Source organism: Delphinapterus leucas, chromosome 12 (assembly GCF_059928025.1).
Source record: "Delphinapterus leucas isolate spDelLeu-1000000601 "Yukka" chromosome 12, BTC_Dleu_Yukka2, whole genome shotgun sequence".
Classification (NCBI taxonomy): Eukaryota; Metazoa; Chordata; class Mammalia; order Artiodactyla; family Monodontidae; genus Delphinapterus; species Delphinapterus leucas.
This window is the reverse complement of record NC_143140.1, coordinates 55,277,333-55,298,869: the sequence shown is the minus strand read 5'-3', so window position 1 is coordinate 55,298,869 and position 21,537 is coordinate 55,277,333. Positions and strand designations below refer to the sequence as shown.

At 44.2% G+C, this 21,537-nt stretch overlaps 1 protein-coding gene across 5 annotated transcripts in view; it reads left to right on the top strand.

Annotated features, from left to right (window-relative positions):
- MAN1A1 (mannosidase alpha class 1A member 1) overlaps positions 1 to 19,942 on the top strand; it is a 212,548-nt gene extending 192,606 nt beyond the window's left edge. The window contains exons 14-17 of one of the 5 annotated variants that reach the window (XR_004022419.2): positions 6,067 to 6,850; positions 7,754 to 7,844; positions 10,789 to 10,956; positions 12,064 to 19,942. The gene's annotated coding sequence lies outside the window, so the exon portion shown is untranslated. The remainder of the gene's footprint in view (positions 1 to 6,066; positions 6,851 to 7,753; positions 7,845 to 10,788; positions 10,957 to 12,063) is intronic. The other 4 variants (XR_016395187.1, XR_004022421.2, XR_004022418.2 and 1 more) reach the window with 4 other exon arrangements.
- The last annotated feature ends 1,595 nt before the right edge of the window (positions 19,943 to 21,537 follow it).

Sequence of the window (21,537 nt, the reverse complement as noted above, 5' to 3'; positions counted from 1 at the left end):
TCATAAAAATCATATAACTGATTCTTAACCCTTGAACTTTCAAGAATCTCAGTCATATTTAAAGCTTAACTACAGGGACTTCCCTGGCGGTCCAGAAGTTAGGACTCTGAGCTTCCACTGCAGGGGGCATGGGTTTGACCCTGGTCAGGGAACTAAGGTCCCACATGCCATGCAGCCAAAAAAAATAAAATATATAATTAAGTAAATAACTAAAGGTTCATTACGGAAACTGGGTAGCCCAGCCCGGCCCATCCCCCAAGATGTTTTTCCTAACTTAGTCTTGACTTTCTGCTATTGTACGTAATATCCTTGTTCCTGGTTCCTTGATTTTATTTTACCAATATTTTCTTGTATCATACCTGTGGTCAGCAGATAAAAATCTTGCTTGGTGGAAAGCTGAGTATTTATCAACAAATACATGAAAATGTGATCTTCAGCAATAGTCCCGGGAAATAGTTATCCCCATGCCGGGTCTTGGTTTTCCAAATGCGGAAACTAAGGTGAAGGTGTGTCAAGTTGTGTACTGTTGTGTTCCCTCGAGTATTTGCACGTTGAAAGAGGGCGGTGCTTTAACAAAGACGTGAATTACGGAGTGGAATTTCTAACTTGAGTAGGGGAGAGCTTTGCCTTTTTCGTATACCAATAAGCATAGTTCTGTCAAGTGATGTCATGCTCTTCTTACGGAAATATAGCTCAATGGTTAAAAAAAAGATGGGAAAAGAATTATCAGGTGATGTAGAAAGTAGTGTTTGGCCTCCAAGGGGACACAGACAGGAGGACCAGGTACAGAATGAAAAGAGAAAGGGGTGAGGGAAAGCTGAGCAGCTTCAAATGAAAAATTAAATTAATTTTTAAATCTAATTTAAAGCAAAATAGAGCAGCAGATGTGGAGGGAGTTAAAACTCCTCCTTGGATTGTATATTCCCTAAACTTTCCTGTTCTTTCGTTCAGCTTGAACATCATCCTACTTATACCAAATAGCAAAACTGGATTAATTAAGAAATAAAATACTCCAGACAGTTCAATTCTAGGGATTGTTTGTACACTGCATGTATGAGAGGAAGAGAATGCTTGCAATTTTAATTTCTCCAGAAAGAAGGACCACCGACACTTTCTACCTGAAACTTTTAAAGCATGTTTCCTGTGAGAACATCCTAATGATCTTTAAGGTCAAGAATCGAGTATTAGTAAAATACATATTTATTTTTGCAGTCCATTTCTTCTTTCAACACATACATATTGTTGAATAGCTTCTGTGAGTCAGAAGCTGTGTGAGCTTCTGTGCTGTGTTTTAGAGACAATTCGAATGCCAAGATACAAAATCAAGTCACAGGTCAGATCGGTCAAGACTTCTGAGTAGTTGTCATCAGCAAGACAGGTCACACCAAGAAATGAGAGAATAAAACTGCTTCTATGGTGCTGTTACAGGACAAGTGTAAAATAAAGCAGCCACTGAGGAGCCCCGCTAGGAATCTTGTGCTTTTCATGAGGTGAACTTCCACCCCCTAGAAATGTGTGACTAGCAAGTCAGGATGCCCCATCCTCCCCCTCAGAGCTGCTGATTTGTCTCCTGCAGGCCACGGGCCTGACACCTGCCAGAATACCTCACAATTTAATCAGGGATGTTTTCTGGTTCCACCCTCACCTTGTGTAAAGTCATTCTTTATACGCTGGGCTTTCTAATTAGTGAAAGCTCTGTTGAAGGCGTTTAAATGTTTTAAAAATCCGAACAACAGCTTTTGTATATTCCTTTCTGTACGTGTTTAAGCATCACAATAAAATGCATGTTCTAGTAACCAAGCAGGAGAGACCAGCTGAGAATATTTGTGTGCAAAGGAACTAGTGTTAGAAAAGGTGAGAAATCTCACTAGCCGACAGCAACAGCAATAAAACTAACATTTATTGAATGCTTACTAGGTGCCAACCACTGGGTTAGTGCATCCACGCTGTGTTAGTTTTGGGGGGCTGCCGTAACAAAGTACCACAGACTGGGTGGCTTAACAGAAATTTATCATCTCACAGCTCTGGAGGCTAGAAGTTTGAGATCACGGTCTCAGCAGGGTTGGTTCCTGCCCTGGGCTGTGAGAAAGAATCTTTTCATGCCTCTCTCCTAGCTCCTGGGGGTTTGTTGGCGATCTTTGGCATTCCTTGACTTGTAGGTGCATCACCCCCATCTCTTCCTTCATCTTCACATGCTGTTCTCCCATTGTGAGTGTCTTTCTGGGTCCAAATTTCCTCTTTTTGTAAGAATACCAGTTGTTTTGGATTAAGGCCCACCCTAATGACCTCATCTTATTTTGACCATCTGCAAAGTCCCTATTACTAAATAAGGTCACCTTTGCAGGTACTGGGGATTAGACCTTCAGCATCTTTGGGGGGAACACAATTCAACCCACAATATGTGTATTGTCTCATTCAATGTTGTAACGGCTATGATTGTCACCATTATTACAAACTGGGACTCTGAGGCTTGGAAATGGAAGAACCAAGGTTTGAATCCAGACTGTTTGACTCAAAAGATCGTGCTCTTCATCACCACATGGGGTCTCCAGAGGAGCGTGAGGCACTCTCCTGACCTTTCAGCCACTTGACTATAGGTTACGCTCTGTGATCATCCAGTCTAATCACAGGAATACTAGCTATGAATGGTTGAGCATCTTCTATGCATATTTGCCTTATCTCATTTAATCCCACCAAACAACTTTGGAAGTCAAATACTCTTTACCCCAGTTCACAGGTAAGCGAATTAAAGGTCAAAGAAGGGCTTCCCTGGTGGCGCAGTGGCTGAGAGTCTGCCTGCCAATGCAGGGGACACAGGTTCGAGCCCTGGTCTGGGGAGATCCCACACGCCGTGGAGCAACTGGGCCCGTGGGCCACAGCTACTGAGCCTGCGTGTCTGGAGCCTGTGCTCCGCAACGAGAGGCCACGATAGTGAGAGGCCTGCGCACCGCGATGAAGAGTGGCCCCCGCTTGCCGCAACTAGAGAAAGCCCTCGCACAGAAACGAAGACCCAACACAGCCAAAAATAAATGGATGAATAAATAAATTTATTTTTAAAAAAAAGGTCAAAGAAGCTGAGACTATTTGGCAAAGGTCGCAAAGTAAAGGTTGAGCCAGGATTCAGCCCATTCTCCTCCCCACCTAGATCCTGAAGATGTATCTCTCCCCAGTTTTTTGCTGTCTTTGACAGAGAGCTCAGAGAACATTAGGCTCTCATTCAGTCACATTAAAAAATAAGAAGTCCAAGTAAATCTCACCAGTGCTGTTTTTAAAAGCGTGCACAAAACAAATCTCAATTCCTAAGAGTTTGAATCAGCCAGAGAAGATACAGGAAAATGGCCAATGTTTGTATGATTGCTTGGGCAACCTTGCCTGTGTTTTATAAATATGTAATGACGAATCAGCCAGGGCAGCCGAGGGATTTTTCTAGATGTGGGCAGTTTTCATTTGTGCATGTTTGCCCAGCTATGTGTGTAGAAAGGGAAAAGACTTCTAACTATTTAGCATAACCATGAAACAAAACAAAAGGAGAAAGCATTTCACTCGCGCTTAGGTAAGGAATTTTAATCTTTCTTATATCTCTGTGTGTGTATTTTGGGGTTCATAACAACTGACAGACTATTTAGAAGAGAAATGTATTGAGTGCAAAGAGAAGAGAGCCTTGGGCAGTGGGGATGTGTGCTGAAGAAGGACAGCTGACGTTTGGCAAGTGTCAAACACCACTAGCCATTGATTAGGAGGAGTCCTTGGCAAAACAATATTAAGATTTTCTGGAGGTTGTTGACCATCCACCTGTTTTCAGTTTTCTGACATTCACAAAAACAGAGAAGCACAGATGCTGACTCCCTGGAGCTTTGCAGTTTGCCAACTCTGTGAGAGCATTGGCAGCTTTACAGTGCCATCGTGTGGCCACTTCTCAGTCCTTTCCAAAATTCAGCTAGAGCCAAGCCTGGCAGGGAGACTGATAGACAACCATGTTGGGCTTGTGAGAGAATAGGGCTGGCTAGTCCTCTATCTGATACAGGCAGCAATAGTGTGTGTGCTGGGGGAGGGGAAAGTCAGGGCTGAGAAGATCCCTGGAGACAGAGCAGGGGTGGGACAAGAGACTCCAAGCAGCTGGACTTGGCCATGTAGACAGCCAGCAGAGGAGAGGAAATCTACCCACTGGCAGTCATGATATTTGCTGCCTCAGTCAGGATTGGAACCTGGAAGAAACTTAAGCTTCTAGAGAAGGAGGAGGAAGTAGCAGTGGTGATGGTAATGGTGGTGGTGGTTATAATGATGGTGATGGTAGTGGTGGTGGTAATGGTGGTGGTGGTGGTGGTGATAATGGTGGTGGTTATGGTGGTGGTGGTGATGGTGGTGGTAATGGTGGTGGTTATGGTGGTGGTGGTGGTGGTGGTGGTAATGGTGGTGGTGGTGGTGGTAATGGTGGTGGTAATGGTGGTGGTTATGGTGGTGGTGGTGGTAATGGTAGTGGTGGTGGTTATGGTGGTGGTGGTGGCGGTCGTAGTGGTGGTGGTGGTGGTAATGGTGGTGGTAATGGCGGTGATGGTGGTAGTGGTGGTGGTAATGGTGGTGGTGGTAATGGCGGTGATGGTGGTAGTGGTGGTGGTAATGGTGGTGGTGATGGTGGTGGTGGTGGTGATGATGGTGGTGGTTATGGTGGTGGTAATGGTGGTGATGGTGGTAGTGGTGGTAATGGTAATGGTGATGGTGGTGGTGGTGGTAGGGTGGCCCATTTTGTGGGCATCTGGGGGAAGCAAGAGACGTGAAACAGAGCCTGCCACTGTTCCACAGGGTGTCTTAGTTCCTCTAATTAGAGTTTGGGGACCTTGCCCTATCCTGGTGAAAAACTATATTTGATTTCCTAGAAATGCAATGGCCATGATTTGGAAAGGGCAGGGCTGCTGCAAATGCAGGGCTGGGGTGTCAGATACCTGGGCTTGAAGTCTAACTGTAAAACCCCAAGCACATTTTTAGCCTCTCTAAGTTCAGTTTCTTCATTGTACATTAGGGTGTTTGCTTCATGGAGCCGTTGTGGGGATTCAAGGAGACGATACAGAAAAGATTTAGCATAATGCCCAGCATATTATATGTCACTCTTACTGTTACTATTACTGTTATTAATATTATCCTTTTGGACTAGGGCACCAGTGTGTAGCTCCTCCTCATAGCTGGTCCTCAAAACATCCACACTTACCCGTGGACAGGAATCATGGCCATAATATACAGAAGGTGGATGTCTTTTTTTTTTTTTTTTTTTGCGGTACGCAGGCCTCTCACTGTTGTGGCCTCTCCTGTTGCGGAGCACAGGCTCCGGACGTGCAGGCTCAGCGGCCATGGCTCACGGGCCCAGCCGCTCCACAGCATGTGGGATCCTCCTGGACCGGGGCACGAACCCGCGTCCCCTGCATCAGCAGGCGGACTCTCAACCCCTGCGCCACCCGGGAAGCCCTGGATGTCTTTTTGATAAGATTTGCAGACTATTAAAAATAAAAAGCCACAGGATCTAGTCAATGCAGCTGTTGGGCCTTTCATGTTAAAAATTCCAGTCAGTAAGTCAGAGAACCTAAGTACATCCATCAACTTTTGATTTGCATTTTTTATATTACCTGTCCTTTCCCAACCCCTTGGTTCTCTGTGATAATATTTTTTTCTCCTGACACTCACTGTATCAGTCAGAGTCTCAGCAGGAATCAGATGGTACCCAGAGGAGGAATGGAAGAGACTCTTCCATAGAGCTCTTTACGGAGGTGTACCTGTACTTTCATGTACCTGTAACGCAGTATATCTGGTCATCCAATCCCCAAATGCCAAGCCAACTCTGGGCTCTATACTTACTTCCTTACCCCTTGACCTTTCTACATAAGGTCAGATGCGCAACCCCAGTCAATCATGCCCTGTTTCCGAGTTGCCGTTTCTAACGCTCTATAAAGCTGACTGTTTCTTAAATTCCCTAGGGAAGAATGCACCACTGTTTGTGAGGCACTGTCCTCCCCTCCCAGTCCATGGACTGCTTCCCCTTGAATATAGGACATCAAACTCATGACTAAAATGTTTTAGCTTTGTCACTAGGAGGAAGCTGTGGCTGCAACTCTGGGAGCTCCAAAGCCAGCAGGGGCCACCCCACTCTGCCCCAACAGGAGCTGCAGGCTTAGTGGAGGAATTCAGCCATGAGCCAGCAGCGAGGGAGCAGAGAGAAGACCTACCATGAATGGACTCTCCCCCTGCCTGTGGTCCCCTGCCAGTGCCTCCCAGGGGCTGAGCCCAGTTGGAAGCCAGAGGGCAAGGGGAGCACTGGACATGTCACCCTTGGAGGTCAGCAGAAGAGTGTGGGGAATGGATGGAGAAGGCCAGATGCAGAGGGACCAACACATTCACATAACATTATGATGCTTATCCATCCATGCTGTCCCTTTGCGCCCTTTAAACTCTCGAAAGAAGGGGTTGTAAATCTCAAATGAATCAGACCATAAATGTGTATGTCAATGACACAAGCACAAGTGAAGGCGCAGACAAAATAGAGGCATGTACCACCCATCTAGAGCGCCCACCGAGACAGCGCCCCCTGCAGGCCAGGGGCCACCGCACTGGAGCTTCCAGCAGCTCAGCCCTCAGCTCCCAACCAGGAAACAGCAGTGAGGCCATCTCTTAGCTGGTGGGCCACAGCTCTGCTATCAGGGAGCGTGACTTTGGAGGTGAAGGGAATAGTCTGTGGAACGGACCCCCATGCCTCCCTTCTTCACCACAAGCCAGCAAGATCAGGAAGCAGAGCAATGAAAATCGCTCTTCTGCTAACAAATGGAGGATGCGTTCCCCGAGTCTTCGGAGAGAAGAATGCAGCAAGGTAAGTCTCAGGGGCAGATGCCCAGCACCTGGGCCAGGCTGCCTGAAGCAGCAGTTTGGGGTAAGAGTGTGTGCTGGCCTGCAAGGCGAGGCCAGCACTGTCAGAGGGTGGGCTCCCTCCCCCTGGAGGAAGGCAGGTGACCCTCCTTCTTTGAAGGCTTCCATAGGGTACAAGCCCCAGGCAGGTGGAAGCAATATCTTCTGGAATGAGGAAGCCAGCCCTTCCAATCTGGCTGTGCCTTCTCAGAGCAAAGCCAACCTAACAATCGTGTTAGCAGAACAAGCTCCCTCCATGCCCCCCTACCCCTACCCCTGACCCTCCATATCTCTCCCTCCTTTTTAAATTGTGGTAAAATACACAGAAAATGTATCATATAATCGTTGTTACGTGTATAGTTCAGCAGTGTTGAGTGCATTTACGTTGTTGTAAAACCAGTCTCCAGAACTCTATCCATCTTGCAAAACTGAACTCTATACCCATTAAACAATTCCCTACTGCTTCCCCTCCTCAGCTGCTCTACTTTCTGTCTCTAGGGATCCGACTACTCTAGATCCCCTCATATAAGTGGGATCAGACAGTATTTGTCTTTCTGTGGCCGGCTTATTTCTGTTAGCAAAATGTCCCCCAGGTTCATCCATGTCGTAGCATGAGTCAGAATTCCCTTCCATTCTAAGGCTGAATAATATTCCACTGTATATATATTCCACATTTTGTTTATCCATTCATCCATCGATGGACATTACGGTTGCTTTCACCTTTTAGCCATCGTGAATAATGCTGCTATAAATACGGGTGTACAAATATCTCTTTGAGACCCTGCTTTCAATAATTTTTAAGTGTATACTCAGAAATGAAATTTCTACACATCTCGTCTTTAGTCACCTCCATGTCAACTGTTTTCAGAGGTCATGGTGGGGGAAGAGCCTAGGATTTGAAGTCACAGCTCTGGGTTTTAAGTCTCCATACTGATCTCCTACCGGCTATAGAATGTTGGGTAAGTTTCTTACCATATCTGAAACCTGGGTTTTTCTTTCATACAGTTGGAAATAGATCACCCACAGTATTAGTTTTTTAGGGATGGTGTAACAAAGTACTGCAAACTAAATTCCTTAAAACCGCAGAGATGTATCCTTTCACAATTTTGGAGGCTAAAAGTCCAAAATCAAGGTATCAGCAAGTTTGGCTCCTTCTTGGCAGCTCAGAGGGAGAATCTGTTCCATGCCCGTCCTCTAGCTTCTGGTGGTTGCTGGCAACACTGGCATCCTTGGCTTTCAGCTGCAACCATTGTCACATGGCTCCATTGTCACATGGCTGTCTTGCCTTGTGTATCTGTCTTCACATGGCATTCTCTCCTCTATGTGTGTCTAAATGTCCCCCATTTTACAAGGACACCAGGCACTGGAATAGGGCCCATTCTAATCCAGTATGACTTCATCTTAAGTTGATTACATCTGCAAAGACCCTATTTCTAAATAAGGTCCCATTCACGGGTACTGGGATTAGGACTTCAACATTACTTTCAGGAAGACATAATTCAACCCACAGTAGCTGCCCTCCAGGATCTCTGTGAGCATTAAATGCATTTTGTAAATGCTGGAGCGTCACACTGGATGGGAGTAAAGATCACGTCTAAGCCGACATTTAGCTTGTGTGCCTTCTGACTGCAAGGACTTCCTTCTCCTTTTGCTGCTGGTCCTGGAGTGTTAAGTCCATTCTTGCTTATTGAGCGCCCCTGTGGTTCTAACTGGGACTGCATTTGCTGTGTGTTGCTAAATGTTCAATGCCATTTTCATCCCCTGGAGAAGGGAGAACATTAAGCATGCACTTCAATAGATCAAGTCAGCTCCTTACACTTTCTATTTTTTGTTGCTTTTGGTGTCTGAAGAATGCCCCCTCTGCTGCTCTGCATTACCCACCTTGTCCCAGAGGACAGGCAGAAATGTTATGCCTGGACGCTGTTGGGAAGTGAAACCATCAGGGCTGCAAGGTCATTGCATCCTTCCCTGACTTATTCAATTGTCGCCACCTCCTTAATTACCGCACCCCAGAGAGGCCCGGGCTGCCTAGCTGATGTATTGTCTTCAGATGTTTGTCCACGTCCTCCATAAGGTCCTTCAAGCTGGGACACACAAGACAGAGTTACTGAGAGTGGTAGCAGAAATGATTCACTCTCAGTGCTTTAACTATATTACTGCTAAACGGCTTACTTACCCCCGATCGCTGTTCTCTAGATTTAACTATATTACTGCTAAACGGCTTACTTACCCCCGATCGCTGTTCTCTAGATTTAACTATATTACTGCTAAACGGCTTGCTTACCCCCGATCGCTGTTCTCTAGATTTAACTATATTACTGCTAAACGGCTTGCTTACCCCCGATCGCTGTTCTCTAGATTTAACTATATTACTGCTAAACGGCTTACTTACCTCCCCCCCCCCCCCGATCGCTGTTCTCTAGATTTAACTATATTACTGCTAAGCGGCTTACTTACCCCCCCCCCCGACCGCTGTTCTCTAGATTTAACTATATTACTGCTAAACGGCTTACTTACCCCCGAGACCGCTGTTCTCTAGATTTAACTATATTACTGCTAAACGGCTTACTTACCCCCCCCCCGACCGCTGTTCTCTAGATTTAACTATATTGCTGCTAAACGGCTTACTTACCCCCCCCCCGACCGCTGTTCTCTAGATTTAACTATATTGCTGCTAAACGGCTTACTTACCCCCCGACCGCTGTTCTCTAGATTTAACTATATTGCTGCTAAACGGCTTACTTACCCCCCGACCGCTGTTCTCTAGATTTAACTATATTGCTGCTAAACGGCTTACTTACCCCCGACCGCTGTTCTCTAGATTTAACTATATTGCTGCTAAACGGCTTACTTACCCCCGACCGCTGTTCTCTAGATTTAACTATATTACTGCTAAACGGCTTACTTACCTCCCCCCCCCCCCCGATCGCTGTTCTCTAGATTTAACTATATTACTGCTAAGCGGCTTACTTACCCCCCCCCCCGACCGCTGTTCTCTAGATTTAACTATATTACTGCTAAACGGCTTACTTACCCCCGAGACCGCTGTTCTCTAGATTTAACTATATTACTGCTAAACGGCTTACTTACCCCCCCCCCGACCGCTGTTCTCTAGATTTAACTATATTGCTGCTAAATGGCTTACTTACCCCCCCCCCCCATCGCTGTTCTCTAGATCTAACTATATTACTGCTAAACGGCTTACTTACCCACCCCCCCCCCCCCCGATCGCTGTTCTCTAGATTTAACTATATTACTGCTAAATGGCTTACTTACCCCTGAACGCTGTTCTCTAGAGGAGTAACCATTTTCCAACATATGAAAATCAGCACTTCTAGAAGTAAAATTAAGGGATGATTATTTGTGTTTAAAAAGGATTTGTTATGTGATTCCTTAAATGAGACTATAATAACCATAATAATAATATAAGATTTCACTTAAAATTTTTCTGAGCTCGTCTATTGAAAAACAAACAAACAAACAAAAAAGGTGTTACTGATTATCACATTGACTCTTCCAGACATACAACTCTGGGACCCTGAGATGGGCTTTTAAAGGAGTTCAGCTGATCTCCCCCATTCAACAGCTCAGCAGCCCTACAACCAGGACGCTAGCTGGGACTGGTGCCTACCCTGCACCTGACTGTCGAAACTGCAGGCAGCCAGCAGAAGTGACAGACATGTTGACACAAATTTCTCAGATGCTTGGACAGAGCCACCTGGTGATTTATTTACAGAGGCAGCTTTGCTTTAATAGCAACACTAGGGCAATTTGACTAGGCAGGTTGCTAAACCCTAAGGCAAAGTCAGAGTTTAAACGTGTGGTTTTTTTATGCTCTCTGTTTGTAGTTTTAATGAGCTATGGCTTTCTAGTGAAAGAATAAAAAAGAGCATTTCCTCATAGGAACAAATCCAAGCAGGAGATCAGAGACACAAACAGCCACATTCTCCTCTGGCTCTGACACCTATTCGAGGCCATGTGAAATAGCCCTGGATTTCACACATCTAGACAGACGGAACATCAGGGTAGCTTATCTCCAGTTGTAAAAGCCTGCTTAGTGCTACTAATAGTGTAAGTAATTTTGCTGGGAAGCCTGGGGAGGATTCTTCCATTTATTACCTAGTGAATCAATTCTAGCTTTCATAGAAAAGACCTGGGCTGTAGCCCACAATGCACAATGAAGTACTGCATGGAAATCCTAGCAGGGTTTTGATGCCAGTGTTTTGAAAGGGAAAGAGAGGCCCATCCTCACCTCCCTTTCACCCATTTTCCTGCTTGGAGTGTGGGAAAGGGGACGCAGAGGCAGCGTCTGTTCTTCAGCCGGTGCCCTTGAGAGCCGAGACTGCCTTGCGGGGAACTGAGACCAGCGAGCCAGGTTGCAGGCATTGTGTCGCCAGCCACTGAAAGGTGTGGATGAGATGATGCTGATTACAAGGACTGAAGGAAAGCGGAGAGCAGGGTTTGGAAAATGGCTGAGAAAGGAAGAAAGAAGTGCACTGTGACTCTAGGAAAGTGGATAGTGCAGATTGGGTGCCTCTGTGCATTTGTCCTTCAAAGATGAGGCCCATCCCGCCTGAAGTTCATCTGGCCGCTTCTTCCAGTGGCTTCTCAGAGGCCGGGGAAAATGGAGAATCGTTTTCGCCAAAGAAGCAAATCTGACCTGAGGACCCATGAGCGTGGTGTATGGCAGGCAATAAAGACACGGGGCCAGAAAGTTTATTGTCCTGCCCCCTTTCTCAGCGCAGCTTTCCACTGTCAGCTCTTGTCCCTGTCACACCAGGGGCAACTCATGGGGGCAGAGTGCACTCCTTTCCTCCCAGATAACAGCCTTGACTTCTGCAACGCTCTAGTATCCATCCTCCCTCTCAAGCCCGTTTTCATCCACGTATTTGAAACCACACTCCACGGCCTGGCCCTCTCACTCACAGGGGCTGGAGGTCCAAACCAAATGTGCCTATCCCTGCAAAGTGCAGCCAAGGACCCGCCAGGCGCTGCGGCAGCCCCAGGCCTCACTCCCACCTCACACTATGTGTGCATCTGAAGGGGGTGGGTTTTCACTTGCTGTTACTGAGTTGGCAGTTTCTAACCTAGAATCAGAAAACCCTAGTCATTTTCTTGAAGGAAAAAAGAGGACTTGAACTTAACCTTTATTAACTTAACCCTTTATTTCCTTTTCAGAGCTGCTCCTCTAGAGCAACCATGGGAAAGATATACAAAACTGCAGCCTGGTCCCTGACGATAAAATGCCAATAAATTTAGTTTTAAAGGGGTCACTAAAAATCCCCAGTGGTATCCCTTAATAACAGTATTGGACTTCCCTGGTGGCACAGTGGTTAAGAATCCGCCTGCCAATGCAGGGGTCACGGGTTCGAGCCCTGGTCCGGGAAGATCCCACATGCCGTGGAGCAACTAAGCCCATGTGCCACAACTACTGAGCCCGCGTGCCACAACTACTGAGCCTGCGCTCTAGAGCCCATGAGCCACAACTACTGAGCCCGTGTGCCACAACTACTGAAGCCCGTGTGCCTAGAGCCTGTGCTCCACAACAAGAGAAGCCACCGCAATGAAAAGCCCACACACCACAATGAAGAGTAGACCCCACTCGCCACAACTAGAGAAAGCCCGTGCGCAGCAATGAAGACCCAATGCAGCCAAAATAAATAAATAATAAGAAAATTAAAAGAAAAATAACAGCATTATGCGAAAGTGTAATTCTTTAAGGAATTGCTTAGAATCGTTTCCCCCATAAGGAAACAAGTTCCAGATCTTCTCTTATTCACCTGAACCTTTTCCTACCCCTGTGCTATAAAATGTGTCAGGGGATATTCTTTAAAGTGTCATTTTTTTCCCCACTAGTAACCCTGTAGGTAGGATATCGTGCTCGACAGAGCACTCATGGTTAAAGATTTCCAGATACTGGCTGGAATATTCTGAGAACATCGAGGCGGCCCTCATAACTAGGAACCACCTGCCCAGCTCTCTTCCCCAGCAGCACCAGGCCAGACCTGTGTTTTTGACACTAGACCCTCTTATAAAGAGGGAGTACCTCTAGGATTCTCTTAAAACCTCTCAGACACAGGAAAAAGAAACTGAACCAACTTGGTTGTCTCTGTGATTCACATTACTGCTCTGTGACACCCTGGGGAGGTCACCAAAAAGAGAAAAGAAAAAATTTGATTCAGTGTCATGATTTGGACAGACTGAACCTGCACTGGAGAATGGGGTCAGCAGAATAATACCCACCCCTGAAAGTGTCCATGTCCTGGCCCCCAGAACCTGTAGATGCCTTACCTTACATGGTAAAAGGGACTTTGCATGTGTGATTAAGTGAAGGATCTTCAGATGGAGCGAGTTTCCTGGATTTATCCAGGTGGGCCCAATGCAATCACAAGAATCCTTATAAGTCAAAGAGAGAGGAAGGAGGGTGAGTGCCAGAGGGATGGGGTGTGAGAGAGACGTGTCTGGCTGTTGCTGGCTCTGAAGATGGACGGGCCTCAGCCAAGAATGCAGGCAGCTTCTAGAAGCGAGAAAAGCCAAGGAAACAGATTCTCTCCAAGAGCCTCCAGAAGGAATGCAGCCCTGCCTCGATTTTAGCCCACTGAGACCCACCTCAGATCTCCGACCTCCAGAACTGAAGGTAACATGTCTGTGGTGTTTTAAGCCATTAAGTTTGTGGTAATTTGTTACAGCTGCCACAGGAGACATACAGGGTAATTTGTTACAGCTGCCACAGGAAACTAATACAAGGCGGAAGCTGAAAACCAGCATTCTCTAGATATCAGTGAACTAGAGATCCCAAGGTAACCGTTCACATTTGGGCAATTTACATATCTCATTTGACCCTTCAACTACCCCACTAGAATGTAAGCCATTTCACTAGCAACTAAGCTGTGTGAGGGAAAACTCTGTGTTTTGTTTCCTGCTATATCCTCAGCACTTAGAGAAGTGTCTGGTTCGATAAATGTTGAATGTGTTCATCACTCAGTAAACATCACTCTGGGCCAGTCAGGTAGGTTTAATATAATCCTCAGGCATAGTAATCTTGGTTAGAAATGACTAATATGGGGGCTTCCCTGGTGGCGCAGTGGTTGAGAGTCCACCTGCCGATGCAGGGGACACGGGTTCGTGCCCTGGTCCGGGAGGATCCCACGTGCCACGGAGCGGCTGGGCCCGTGAGCCATGGCTGCTGAGCCTGTGCGTCCGAAGCCTGTGCTCCGCAACGGGAGAGGCCACAACAGTGAGAGGCCTGCGTACTGAAAAAAAAAAAAAAAAAGAAATGACTAATACGTTATCTCTACTCTCCCCATTCTATTCCAAGCCACCGTCCCCCCAGCTGCTTCACTGATCTAGCCTCAGCCATCCCTCCTCCTCCTCTCAGTAATCCTCCATATTCTAGCCTGAGTGATCTTTTGAAAACACACACTGGAGCAAGTCTCCTTTACTCCTACCCCAGGTCCTGGGACAGAGAACAGAATCGACGACAGGTCTGACAATGGTCTGCTCTTACCCCTGCCTTCCTGCCTAGCCTCACCTTACATCACTCTTCCTGTGCATCTCTGATCTAGCCAGAAGATCCGTGTGCCAAGTCACTCCTACCTCAGGGCCTGTACACATGCTGGGCCCTCTGTCTTGAAGGTGTGTCCTCCCCCAGTCTGCCCCCACTTTACTCCTAGGTAACTCCTTCCTGCTCATCCTTCATTTTCCTTATCAAAGGTCATTTCCTCCAGAAAGCCTTCCGCAACCTACACTGCCAGATTCATTGCTAGGCCCTCACCCTCCTCACGTGCTCTCACAGCATCCTACATTTTCTTTCGTAGCAGGTATCACTGACTTCTCAACACCTAGCCCCAAATTTGCAAGTAAGAAAGCAGTGCACATTTGTGGCATAGATGAATTTACTGAAGTTAAATGATTTCCCTAAAGTCACACAGCTTGAGATGCTGGAGCTAGGGATAGAACATAGGCGTTCTGACACCTTTGCACAATTCCACATGGCCTAGCTAAGCAGTTCCTGTTGGGGTGTCTGAAAAACAGAAGAGGAAACGCTACCAAGACCGGAGCAGAGAGTGCTCCAGAGCTGAAATGCAGAAAAGTAATGGACTTGGACATGGATATCAGACACGAGCCTCTGGCTTTGAGCACAGTATTTCCTGGTCCAGGTGGCAGAGAGGTAGGGCTCCCCACAGAGCGTGACACACCCCAGACAGATTACTTAGAAAACAGCACACATTCTCCAGAATTTGCAATCAAATGTGTGCATGAGGACAAGAAGACTGTGAAAAGTAAGTTAGCAGGGCTTCCCTGGTGGCGCATTGGTTGAGAGTCTGCCTGCCAATGCAGGGGACACAGGTTCGTGCCCCGATCTGGGAAGATCCCACATGCCGCGGAGCCGCTGGGCCTGTGAGCCATGGCCGTTGAGCCTGCGCTCCACAACGGGAGAGGCCACAACAGTGAGAGGCCCGCGTACCGAAAAAAAAAAAAGAAAAAAGAAAAAAAGTAAGTTAGCAAACTGTGAATCCCATAGTGGTATCTGCCATGAACTGAACTGTGTCTCCACAAAATTTATATGTTGAAGCCCCAAACCCTCAGTATGACTCTATTTGGAGATAGGACTTTTAAGATATAATTATGGTTAAATGAAGTAATAAGGGTGGGGTCCTAATCTGATAGGACTGGTGGCATTAAGAAAAAGAGACAGGAAAGATCATGTGAGGACACAGGGAGAAGATGACCATCTACAAACAGTAAGAGGGGGTCTCACCAGAACCCACCCATGCTGGCACCCTGATCTCAGACTTCCAACCTCCCAAACTGTGAGAAAATAAATTTCTGTTGCGTAAGCCTCCCAATCTATTGGATTTTGTTATGGCAGTCCTAGCCGACTAAGACAATGCCCAAATGTTTGTAGCATTAATTTAAATTGTGCAATGGTTCTGGATAAGAAGATTACAGCAAAATTAATTTCTGCTAAGAGGGTTATAGTGGATATCTGCTGTTTTGCCAGCCCAATGTCAATACCCCCTATTCTTTTAGTAACAGCACCTGATTTTACTTTGGAGAATACTGGATCTTTTCCCATTACCACCCCAAACCTATCACTGCAGCAGTCTGGGTAGAATTGTCAATTATGCCATACCCTTCCTCTTGCCAAGAGGTGGCCCAGGCCAGACTGTCTCAGGAATTTGAAAACCGAGCACAGTGACACAAGAACTGAAAGATACTGGAGCTAATTTATTTTGATGATAGTACCTAAGAAAAAAATACTGCCTAATGAGTTCTACCATCTAGATTCCTGAAGCTACCCTAATTCCTGCCCTTTCCAAAGTCTGCTTGGTCAGTTGTTTCTTTGCTTTGGTGAGACACCCCACATTCTCAAAATAAATTATTTGCTAGTTTTAATCAGATTTGGTGTTTGTTACTTGCAACCAAAGAACGCTGACTGATCCGTGGGTCTGTCACATCTGTGCTATTGATCTTTTCTTAATGCCAATGAATTATTTTTATATGATTATGCAACTAAAATGCACATACACTATTGAAACTATTTATGATTTGGAAACTCTTAAAAAGTTTAGTGATTAACGCACTGTAGAAAAATGTACTATATTTCTGGAAATATTCTTCTGATTTTTTTATCAGTAAGAGAACCCTAATATTTAGGACCATCTTGGTAACTCATCTGGACTTGATGACATTTCTCTTCTGAACCATTTACAGAACAATGAGGAAAATAAAGAGAAGAATATATGTTTTAACATTAACATGGCATGATGTCACAGACCTGAGGAAGAATAGAATTCACCTAGCAAATCAATTTCAGTCCAATTCTAATTTTTCTTTTGCATGAAGTTGGATTTGGTTTTATTATTCTCAGCCTATTTTAGCTGTTCTGAAAATCCACATCAAAGATGTGGAGCCAGACAATGAATCAGAAGGAGCTCTGAGGGCAAATTACCATGACTTTTGTGGTAGCATTTGTGAATTGAAGAAACTCAACTCGCTTTTCTAGGCTTGGTACATTTATACTTTTCTCTTTTGATGAAGAGGAATGGAGGATGGGGAGATGCTTGATGTGTAACGATGAATATTTAAGAAAAATTCGTTTGCTCACTGAAATAGACCTGACATTTAAAATTACTTTTTAAGAACATTTTATTTGCATTTTTTTATTGTGAAGCATATTCTTTTCGCAAAAAGACTATATAAAATGTATCAGTAGTATTTAAAGAACCATGGCATTTGAAAAATAGAACATTACCAGTGCTCCTTTCCAATTACTTCCTGATCCCTCTCCCACAGAAGTAGTTACCAGCCTACATTTTGTATTGATCATTTATTCTCTTACTTTTCTTTACAGTTTTATCTCATATGTATGTCTCTAAAGAATACATTGTGCATGTTCCTTTGTGATTTGCATCTTTTGTTCAACATTGTTTTTTAGATTACTTCACATTGAAGCATGTACCTTAGTTCATTCATTTTGCATTACTATATAGTTTTCCACTTGATAAGTACACCATGATTAGTTTATCCATTAATGGATTATTTATAAATATTTGCTCTTAAAAGTAAGACTTCTGTAAACATGTTTTTCTATCGCACATGTGCAAAACTGTCTTTAAAATATATACTGCAAGTGGAATTGCTAGATCATGGCTTGTGCAAAAAGTTCAACTCTCCTAGGAAATGCAAATATTTTTGACATGTCTGTACCAGTTTATCTTCCCACGTGCAGGCAGGTGACAGTCTTTATTGCTCTATACTCTTGGATTGAGAGAGACAGTATGGCTCAATGGCCCTAGCGCCTCTCTCTCACCAGAAGGATGACAAGAGGATAGGGGACCCACACAACATAGTTAACTCTTCTGTCTTGATTTTTCCCCATGTGGTCCTAGTGAGTGTCATTGTGTCTTTTTCATGACAGGGAGTGGTAGACTTTTAAAATGTTGTCAGTCTATTACATGTGGAATGGTAGCTATGGTAGCTTGTATCCAAGATGGTTCTTAGTGAATCTTGCTTCTTAACATTCACCTCCTGATACACTGCACTCCCACAATAAATACAGCTGATCTGCATAAACAATAAGATATTGCAAAAATGATGGACTATGATTTCTGAGGCAAGATTACAAAGGACAGCACAGCTTTGCCTGACTTTCTTCTAGATCACTTGCTCTGAGAGAGGCCAGCTGCCATATTGTAAGGATATTCAAGCAGTTTCTCCATGTGGCAACAGCCAACAGCCAATATCAACTTGCTAGCCGTGTGAGTGAGCCATCTTGGAAGCAGATCTTCCAGTGCTAGTGAAACCTTTAGAAGACTACAGCTCATCTACCTTCTTTTTTCCTTCTTTTTTTTAATTGAAGTATGGTTGATTTACAAAGTTTTGTAAGTTTTGGGTGTACAACATAGTGATTCACAATTTTTAAAGATTATAATCCATTTATAGTTATTATAAAATATAGGCTGTATTCCCTGTGCTGTACAGTATATCCTTGTCTCCACTAACTTCTTGAGTGCAACCTCATGAGACATCCTGGATAACAATCACCCAGCTAAGCCACCCTCAAATTCCTGACCCACAGGAACTGTTAGATAATAAATGTTTGCTGTTAAGTTTGGGGGCAAAGGAAAACGTAACTTACAAGACTTATCTTGGTTTTGGTTTGCATTTCCCTGATTGCTAATGAGGTTAACGCCTTTTCCTATGGTTATGGACTTTTTGTATTCCTCTTTTGTAAGTATCTGGCTCCTGTGTGTTTTCTCCATTTTTGTGTTGGTTTGTCTTTCCCTATTGATTTTTTCAAAGTTTTTGTATATTCCAGATACTAATCTTTGTTGATAATAAGGGTTGCAAACATCATCTCTCAGTTTTCGTGTTGTTTCTGTATTCTTGTTACTGTGTCTTTTGACAATCTGAATTCTCACTTTTAATGTACTTGAGTGTATTCATCTTTCCCTGCATAATTTGCACTTTTGTGTCTTCTTTAAGAAACTCTCCCTTACTCAAGATTTTGAAGCTATTCCCTATATGCTATTTCTAAAACTGTATGGTTGTGCCTTTCACGTTAAGTCTTTAACACCTAGATTGACTTTTGTTTATGATATAAGATTAGGATCTATTTTCAGATTTTTAAAAATATATGGGAACCAAATTGTCCTTAAACCATTTACAAAATAGTCTCCTTTTTCCAATGATCTGTGAAAATCCAGCTTCCATATATGCATATATGGGGATTTCTTTCTGGGCTCTAGTCTGTTCTATTCACTTGTCAATTTGTCTCATCCTGTATCAGCATCATGTTCTTAATCATATAATCTGATAATAAGTCATCTTATCCAGTATTGCAAGTTTTTTCACTTTTCTTCTTCCTTGGTCTTTTATTCTTCCATATAAATTTTCAAATCAGCTTGTCAAATTCCAAAGAAACGGGCTTCCCTGGTGGCACAGTGGTTAAGAATCCGCCTGCCAATGCAGGGGACCTGGGTTCCAGCCCTGGACTGGGAAGATCCCACATGCCGCAGAGCAATGAAGTCCGTGTGCCACAACTACTGAGCCTGCACTCTAGAGCCCGCTGTGCCACAACTACTGAAGCCCGCGCACCTACAGCCTGTCCACAACAAGAGAAGCCACCTCAATGAGAAGTCCATGCACCGCAGCAAACAGTAGCCCCCATTCTCCACAAGTAGAGAAACCCCGTGTGCAGCAATGAAGACCAGACACAGCCAAAAATAAATAAATGAAATTCCACAAAAACCACAGTGGTACTTTTTTTTATTGGAGTTTCATCATATCTATAGCTCAATTTGGGAAGAATTGAAATCTTTATAGAACAGTTCTGTCCATAAACACCATATATTTCCCATTTATTTAACATATTCTTTAATATTTTTCAATACAATTTTATCATTTTCTCCATAAAGGGATTACACATTTTTGTTAGATTTATTTCAAGTTATATTTCTATGCTGTTGTAAATAGTATTTTAAAATAAGGTTTTCTAAATAACTATTTATAAAAATACAATTGACAGACATATGTATACACATATCTATATACTTTTACCTTGTATATAGCAACTCTGACAAATTTGTTTATTGTAATAATTTATTTGTAAATTATCTTCTTCATAGACAATCATTGTCCCTGCAAATCATATTCATTTTGTTGCCATTTTAATCCTTAAACCTTTTGCTTTTCCAGTCTCAGCACACAGTGCTAAATAGAAGTGGTGATAATGGGCTTCCTTGTCTTGATTCTAATCTTGAAGGGAACGGTTTCCACACGCTAACATTAACTGTGACATCTGCTGTAGGATTTTTGTACAGACTTGTAACAGACACTCTGATGTGCCTCTGAGCTCCCAATTACTTGGGAGCTGAAGTAATTCTTCCAGCAGCTGGGAGTGCTGCTGCCAGACAGCCCTTGACTGTCAGCCTTCTTTAGCTTAAGAGAGTCAACCTGCCCATCTCACATCCTCCTCCTGGGGCAGCTCCACCTCGGGTTGACATGAGATATAAAGGCCCAATCTACTCACCCCAAGTCAAGCCAACTGCAAAAGGCCACCCTCATTTCAGAGCTCTCTTTAGGGTTGGCTGAGGCTTTCCCTGAGTCTACAGTGCAGCCCAACTTCTCCCCCCTCTGCCCAGTCCTACTTTCTTTCTCTTCCATAGATGCTAACACCAGGAACACCCACTAGTCAGCTTCTTGCATGTTAACCCCCATCTCAGGTTCTTCTTCCTGAGGGACTCAAGCTATGACAATGACTATTCTCACTTTACCAAGAATTTTTCTAATCTAAGTGAATGTCGAGTTTTTCTAATGTTTTTTTCTGAATCTGTTGGAATAATCACCTGATTTTTCTCTATTTATTTATGAGGCGGTAGACAATTTAAAAGTAAACCAATATTACATTTGTGGGATGAAGGCAATTTGATCATAATGTACTGTCTTTTTATGCATTTTCAATTTGCTAATATAAATTTTGTTCAGAATTTGTATCTGTGGTAATGATTGAGATTGGCCTATTTCAGGGTGTTCTGGGTTTTGGATTTGCTTGTAATGTCTTTGTCTAGACTTGACATCAAGGTAATGTTGACTTCATAAAATAAGTTGGGGAGTATTTCCCTCCATTTCTACTCTCTGAAAGGGTTTGTGTAAGACTGGAATTATCTGAAGATCAAAATTTCTCTGTGCAAAAATTTTTAACTATTTCATTTCTTTAAAGGTTATAAGACTATTCAGGTTCTCTATTTCTTCTTGAGATTTAACAAGTTATATTTTCATAAGAATGTATTCATCTAGATTGTAAAATAATTGACTTTTGTTTTTCGTGGGTTTTTTTGCGGTACGCGGGCCTCTTACTGTTGTGGCGTCTCCCGTTGCGGGGCACAGGCTCCGGACGCGCAGGCTCAGCGGCCACGGCTCACGGGCCCAGCCGCTCCGTGGCATGTGGGATCTTCCCGGACCGGGTCACGAACCGTGTCCCCTGCATCGGCAAGCGGACTCTCAACCACTGCGCCACCAGGGAAGCCCACAATTGACTTTTTTTTTTTTCGTGACTTTGACATCTTTAGTCATATCACTCTTTTTTTCATGACGTTTATTTGAGAATACTCTCCCTGTTTTCCTTAATTTTCCCAGAGGTTTGTT